General features: G+C 46.8%; 1 protein-coding gene across 1 annotated transcript in view; it reads left to right on the forward strand.

The window, feature by feature from the left end:
• The window catches only part of KCNQ1 (potassium voltage-gated channel subfamily Q member 1), a 379,201-nt gene that overhangs the window by 66,823 nt on the left and 305,075 nt on the right, over positions 1 to 7,303 (forward strand). The gene's annotated exons all lie outside the window — the stretch shown is intronic.

Raw genomic sequence — 7,303 nt, forward strand, 5'->3', positions numbered from 1 at the left:
AGGGCTTCCTGGTGGAGGGGCTGGGCTGGAAATGCCGTGTCTGATGGAGTGGGAGGCAGGGGTCTGCAGGGCCTGCCTGGTGGCTTGGGGCTCTGGTGACCTGGCCTGGGTTATTTCTGTGATAAGGAGCCTGCAGGTGACCCCCGAACCCCGAATGCCCCCATCCTGTCCCCTGGACGGTCCTCCCCCAGACTGCGGGCACCCAGCTCAGCATCCCTTTGGGCAGGACAGTCCTGGGTTAGGGTTAGGGCTTTATAGGGTTCTGAGTGTCACATTGTCCCTACCTGGGACTGTGCGTTCCTGGCACAGCCAGCCTGAGTGGTGGCCCTTGGGATGGAGACAGTCTGGGGATGGAATGAATTTCCAGCCATCAAGCCCTGTCCCACCTCCCCCACCCTGCAGCCCCCTGGGCCCCCGACTCTGAGAGCGGCTTCTTGTTCCTTACAGAGTTTGTGTACCATGTACCTGTACGTCCTTTATTATCATTATTCCAATAACTCCCCAATCCCTCCCCGCAGCCCTTGGTAAACACTAATAAACTTGGGCCTCTATACGTGTGCCTCTTCAGGATATTTCACATGAGTGAGATCATACAGTATTTCTCCTTTTTTCACTGACTTATTTCGCTCAGCATGAAGTTTTCAAGATTCATCCATGTCGTCGTGTGTATCAGGACTTCATTTCTATTTAAGACTGAGCAATATTCCATTGTATGATGGACCACATTGTGTTATCCATTCAGCTGTTGATGGCACTGGGTTGTTGCCACCTTTCGGCTGTTGTGAATAGTGCTGCTGTGAACGTTGGTGCACGAGTATCTGTTTGAGTCCCTGCTTTCAAGTGTCTTGGGTGTGGACCCAGGAATGGGATTGCTGGGTCACGTGCAGGGCTGTGAACTGGTTCAAACTGGCTCGGTCATGGCCCACGAAGCGAAACAGGAACAGACCCGAAGTGTTGCAGTTTGGCAGGTTCGGCACAGCACCCAGAGCGGGAAAAATGACAGGTCAAAGCCCTGGAATGTGAGACTCAGAAGAGGCATTGGGAGCCCTTTTGGGAGCCTGCTGCGAGAGATTGGATTATTGGCAGGACTGTGGTCAGCGACACACGTTCAAAGCGGTGCGTTGGCGGCCAGCTTTGAGCAGGGCGCTGCTATCTTTGGGTGGGGCACTGCCTTGTTTGAGCGAGGCAGTGCTGCTTTGTACTGTTCTCAAAACCTGAGGGCTAGAGATTTGGTTGCTATGCAACACGTATGCTGCCCTTGTTCTCTAAGAGGGAGATTAAGTTTCTAGCAGGGCTTCAACCTATAATTTTTCCCATTCTGGCTATCTTTCTGGTTCACTGTAACTTTAAAAGTTGGGGTCTGTTCCGGTGACATTTCCTCGGCCATGACTGAACAGAGCAGAACTGGTTCGAAGCCCTGGTCACATGGTGATTCGGTGTTTAACTTTTCAAAGAGTGAGTGTGGGGTTTGAGGACTCTCCTCTCCCCAGCCAGCTGGGAGCCCCTTGCAGCTGGGGATTGGCCCAGCTGTGGCAGGAGGAGGGTGCTCAGTACCCGCAGGCCCTGTGAATTCATCCCCATGCACTGTGGTCCATCCCTGCCCCCGTGAAGCTCACGGTCTGCCAGGAGACCCCAAAGTCAAACACAGAATTGCACACGCATCCCTGCTGTAGCTGAGGCTGCTGAGAAGGTGGGGTGCAGGGGCTGTCCCAGCTGGGGCACAGAAAGTTTCCAAGGAAGCCGCCTGCCCCGGGCAGGACTGCACCCATGCCCCTTTCTGCTTCTGTGCTTTTGTGCATGTTTACATCATGTCACGGAGAGTTATGACATCTGCACAAGCAGAGTGAGTGGTGATTGGCCCATCTGTGCTGTCTCCCAGCCTCTACAGCCCCAACCCACTGCAGGGTTCATGGATCCTGGTTGTGTATGAGTCTCCTGGGGTGGCTGTGGCAAAATACCACAAAGTGGGGGGCCTTAAACAACAGAAATTCATTCTCACTCAGCTCTGGAGGCCAGGAGTCAGAGATCAGGGTATCAGCCATGTTGATTCCTCTGAGGCTCCGAGGGAGAATCTGCTCCTGCCTCTCTCTCAGCTTCTGGTGGCCCCCAGCATTCCCTGGCTGCAGCTCAAGGGTTACATGGTGTCGTCCCTCCGTCTCCTGGTCTCTATGAGTCTCATCTCCTCTTTTATAAAGACACCACTCAGGTGGTATTAGGACCCACCATGTTCTAGTGGAACCTCATGGTAACTCAATTGGCAATATCTTCAAAGACTTTATTTCCAAACAAGGTCACTGTCTTAGGCCAGGTTCTCTAGAGAAGCAAGACCAGTATAGCATATAAATATATATAGAGAGAGGTTTTTATTAAGGAAATGGCTCATGAGGTTGTAGAGGCTGGAATGTTCCAAATCTGTGGTCAGGCTGGAGGCTTCTCCTGATTCACATAGCTGCAGGGGCTGGCAAACCCAAGATTGGCAGGTCACACAACAAGGCTCTGGCTCACAGGCTGTGAAGACCAATGAATCCCAAGATCAGCAGGCAAGATGGCAGGTAAGCTGCTAGCTCAAGTTCCAAGAACAGGAGGTCAGATGAACAGGAGCCAGCTGCAGGATCCAGTGCAATCAAAATCCCACAAGCCTTGCCAGAAAGTCTACCTATATTGGTTGCAGGCCACACCCCCAAGGAAACTCCCTTTCAACTGATTGGCTACTCAAGCAGATACCATCATGAAGGTGATCCCATATATTACATCTCATCATGGAAGGGATCCCATCATCATACGACTGCCAAACTGCATCATAACTGCCAAACCACTGAGAATCATGGCCCAGCCAAGTTGACACACAAACTTAACCATCATAGTCACGTTCACAGGTACAGGGGATAGGACTTCAACATTATTTTGAGGAACACAGAAGGGGACCAGAGAAGGGGTGGCCGTCTTCCCTCTGTGTGACTGTGTCTCCTCATCTCTTTCATAGGACACCACTCACATAGGATCCAGACCTCCTCCGACTCCACATTCACAGGCCCCAGAGTTAGGACTTGAACACATCTTTTGGGGGACACGAATCAGTCCATAACACTGGTGGGGTTTCTTCAGCTGGGCCCCAAGGCCATTTTAAAGATATTTAAATTGTGGTAAAATGTCTATAACAAAATGTTTGCCATTTCACTCGTTTTTATGTGTACAGTTCAGTGGCATTAATTACGTCCACCACATTGTGCGAACATCACTACCTGTTCCCAAGTTTCTCCGTCACCCTTAACTGAAGCTCAGTGCCCTCTAAGCAATAACGCCTCCTTTCCCTCTCAACTTAAGGGTAACACTTTGGGACCTAGTTTTTGACAATGGAGTCTTAAGTGAGGGTGGTGGTGGTTAGTAGCCATGAGTCAGCGATGACTTAATGGCGACCTTATGTCCAACAGAACGAAACGTGCCCACTGCGTGATCTTCATGATCATTGGCGTGTTTGAGTCCATTGTGGAGACTATTGTGCCAGTCTGTCCATGGAGGGTTTCCCTCATTTTTGCTGACTCTACTCTACCAAACATGATATCCTTTTCTAGGTATTAGTCTTTCCTGATGACATGTCCAAAGTAAGAAATCACCAGGCTTTCCTTCCTAGTCTGTCTTGGTTTGGAAGCTCTGCTGAAACCAGTCCACCGTGAATGACCCTGCTAGTATTTGAAGTACTGGTGGCATAGCTTCCAGCATCCCAGCAACATGCAAGCCACCACAGTAGGACAAAGTGACAGGCGGGTGGTAGGATTCTTAGCTATGACACCAAAGGAGGAGAAGCAACAGACCAAGTTGGACTTTGTCAAAATAAAAAAATGTTTGTACATCAAAGGACTTTATCCACAAAGTAAAAGAGAATGAGAAAAATATTTGAGAACCATATAACTGATAAGGATTTAATATCCAGAATGTATAAACAGCTTCTACAACTCAACAACAAAAAGACAAACAACCCCAAGGCCTTTTTTTTTTTTTAAATTTTCTTTATTGTACTTTAGATGAAGGTTTACAGAGCAAACAAGTTTCTCATTAAACAATACACATAGTGTTTTGTGACATTGTCAACCCCATGACATGTCAGCACTCTCCCCTTCTCAACATTGGGTTCCCCATTGCCAGCTTTCCTGTCCCCTCCTGCCTTCTAGTCCTTGTCCCTGGGCTGGTATTCCCCTTTAGTCTCATTTTGTTTTATGGGCCTCTATAATTTTGGCTGAAGGGTGAACTTCAGGAGTGACTTCATTACTGAGCTATAAGGGTGTCTGGGGGCCATACTCTTGGGGTTTCTCCAGTCTCTATCAGACCAGTAAGTTTGGTCTTTTTTGTGTGTGTGTGAGTTAGAATTTTGTTCTACATTTTCCTCCAGCTCTGTCCAGGACTCTCTATTGTGATCCCTGTCAGGGCAGTCAGTGGTGGTGGTCGGGCACCATCTAGTTGTGCTGGACTCAGTCTGGTGGAGGCCATGGTTGTTGTGGTCCATTAGTCCTTTGGACTGATTTTTCCCTTGTGTCTGGTTTTCTTCTTTCTCCCTTGCTCCAGACGGGGTAAGACCAGTGGAGTATCTTAGATGGCCACTCACAAGCTTTTAAGACCCCAGACGCTACTCACCAAAGTAGAATGTAGAATATTTTCTCTGTAAATTATGTTTTGCCAATTGAGCTAGATGTTCCCTGAGACCATGGTCCCCAGTGCCCTCAGCCCATTTGGTCCCTCAGGGAGTGTGTATTTGTCCATGGAGCTTCCATGATCTTGCCTTGGACAAGTTGTGCTGACTTCCCCAGTACTGGGAACTGTCTTACCCTTCACCAAAGTTACCACTTATCTAGTGTCTGTTTGGTATTTTTCCCTCCCCCTCCTCCCCGCCTTCATAACTATCCAAGATTATTTCTCTGTGTGTAAACTTTTTCATGAGTTTTTACAGTAGGGATCTCATACAATATTTGTCCTTTTATGATTGACTTATTTCACTCAGCGTAATGCCTTCCAGATTCATCGATGTTGTGAGATGCTTCACAGATTCATCATTGTTCTTCATTGTTGCATAATACTCCATTGTGTGTAGGTACCATAGTTTGTGTATCCATTCATCTCCTGTTGATGGGCATCTAGGTTGTTTCCATCTTTTTGCTATTGTGAACAGTGCTGCCATGAACATGGGTGTGCTATTCGTGTGACGGCTCTTATTTCTCTCGGATATATTCCTAGGAGTGGGATTGCTGGATCATATAGTATTTCTATTTCTAGCTTTCTGAGGAAGTGCCATAAATCCTTTTCCAAAATGGTTGTACCATTTTGCATTCCCACCAGTGGTGCATCAGAGTTCCAATCTCCCGAAAGCCTTTCTAACATTTGTTATTTTCTGTTTTTTTGATTCGTGCCAGTAATGCCAGGGTGAGATGGTATCTCACTGTGGTTTTGATTTGCGTTTCTCTAATGGCTGGTGATCGTGAGCATTTCCTCATGTATGTTAGCCGTTTGTATGTCTTCTTTGGTGAAGTGTCTGTTCATATCCTTTGCCTATTTTTAAACTGGATTATTTGTCTTTTTGTTGTAGAGGTGTTGGATTTTCCTGTCACAGCCTTTTTTTTTTTTTGTATTGTTGAACGTATATACAGCAAAACATACACCCGTTCAACAATTTCCACATGTACAATTCAGTGACATCGATTACATTCTTAAAGTTTTGCAAACTTTCTCAACCTTCCTTTCCAAATTGCTGCTCTCCCAGCAACATAAACTCACTGCCCCCTAAGTTTTCTATCTGATCTTTTGAGTCTCTTTTGTCAGTTTGATCTCATATAAATAGTTCTTAAAAGAGTACAGCATTTTAGGCAGACATTCTTTACTGAATAAACTATTGTTTGGTTGAAAGATTTATCACAGGGCAACAGTTCCAGGGGTTTATCCAGCCTCCATGGCCCCAGACAGTCTGAACTCCATGAGAATTTTAAAGCCTGTTCCACATTTTCCCTCCTTTTGACCAGGATTCTTCTATAGAATCTGTGATCAAAATGTTCAGTAAGCAACTCTCTTTTTTTGACGTTACTTGGGGGAAGCTCCTACTTTATAATTCAGTCAGCCGTGTTTCTCTTTCCTTCTTTGCTTCTGGATTTTGGAAAGTTTGGAAAGTTTTCCCCTCTTGGAGGTTAGGGAGGGGTTCAGATGTTTGTTTTGAGCACTTGTCTGGGTTGATTAGTTGGGGATGTCCTGGGGTACAGTGTGAGAAATGGGCTCACTTGGATGCTTCGCGTATGGCCCCCAGCTCCTAGCACTACTGATTAACAAGTCCATCTTCCTAACTAACTTGAGGGCCATCTTGATTGGATACCAGTTGTCCAAACACAAGTGGATGGGTGTCCTTCAGTATTTTCCATTCTGTTCCATTAGTCTCTTTGATTTTTTTTTTTAATACAGTTTAGTTTTTAGAGCAGTTTTAGGTTTGTGGAAAAATTGTACTGAAAGTACAACCACCACCCCCAGTTGCCACCGAGTCATGGTGAACCCCACACGTGTCGTCGTAGAATCCGTGCATGTTCAAGGGCTGATTTTTCAGAACTGGATCACCAGGCCTTTCTTCGGAGGTGCCTCTGGGAGTTCCTCTATACCCTTTCTCCCCGCATGCAGTTCCTCCCAGTATTAACATCTTGCACTGGTGTGGTGCATTTGTACGACTAGATGAACCAATATTGATACATTATTAACGACAGCCCACAGTTCACGGTAGGGGTCGCTCTGTGTGTTCTGCAGTCCTATGGATTTTAGCCAATGTTTATAAGGTCACGCGTCCACCATTGTAGTATCCTACAGAATAGCGTCACTGCCCTACAAATGCTCTGTGTCCACCTGTGTATTCTTCCCATGCTCCCCTGGGCCCTCTGGCAACCCCTGGCTGTCTCTGGTCTTGCCTGTTCCAGAACGTCATACAGTTGGAATGACACAGTGGCTCACCTTTCTGGGCTGGCTTCTGTCACCTGGCAACACATATTTAGGTGTGCTTGAGTTTGCCTCCCCAGGACCACGCTGTTCCGATCCTGTACGTATTAACGTCGATTATAACAGGACTTAATACCTCTGCAGCACCTTCTGATTTCAGAGCTTTCTGGGCCATCTGTCTTCCAAATCTTTTTTATTGTACTTTAGATGAAGGTTTACAGAACAAATATTTTCTCATTAAACAGTTAGTACACATATTGTTTTATGACATCGGTTAACAGCCCTACGACATGTCAACACTGTTCCTTCTCGACCTTGGGTTCCCTGTTACCAGCTTTCCTGTCCCCTC

Source organism: Trichechus manatus, unplaced genomic scaffold (genome assembly GCF_000243295.1).
Source record: "Trichechus manatus latirostris isolate Lorelei unplaced genomic scaffold, TriManLat1.0 scaffold00244, whole genome shotgun sequence".
NCBI lineage: Eukaryota > Metazoa > Chordata > Mammalia > Sirenia > Trichechidae > Trichechus > Trichechus manatus.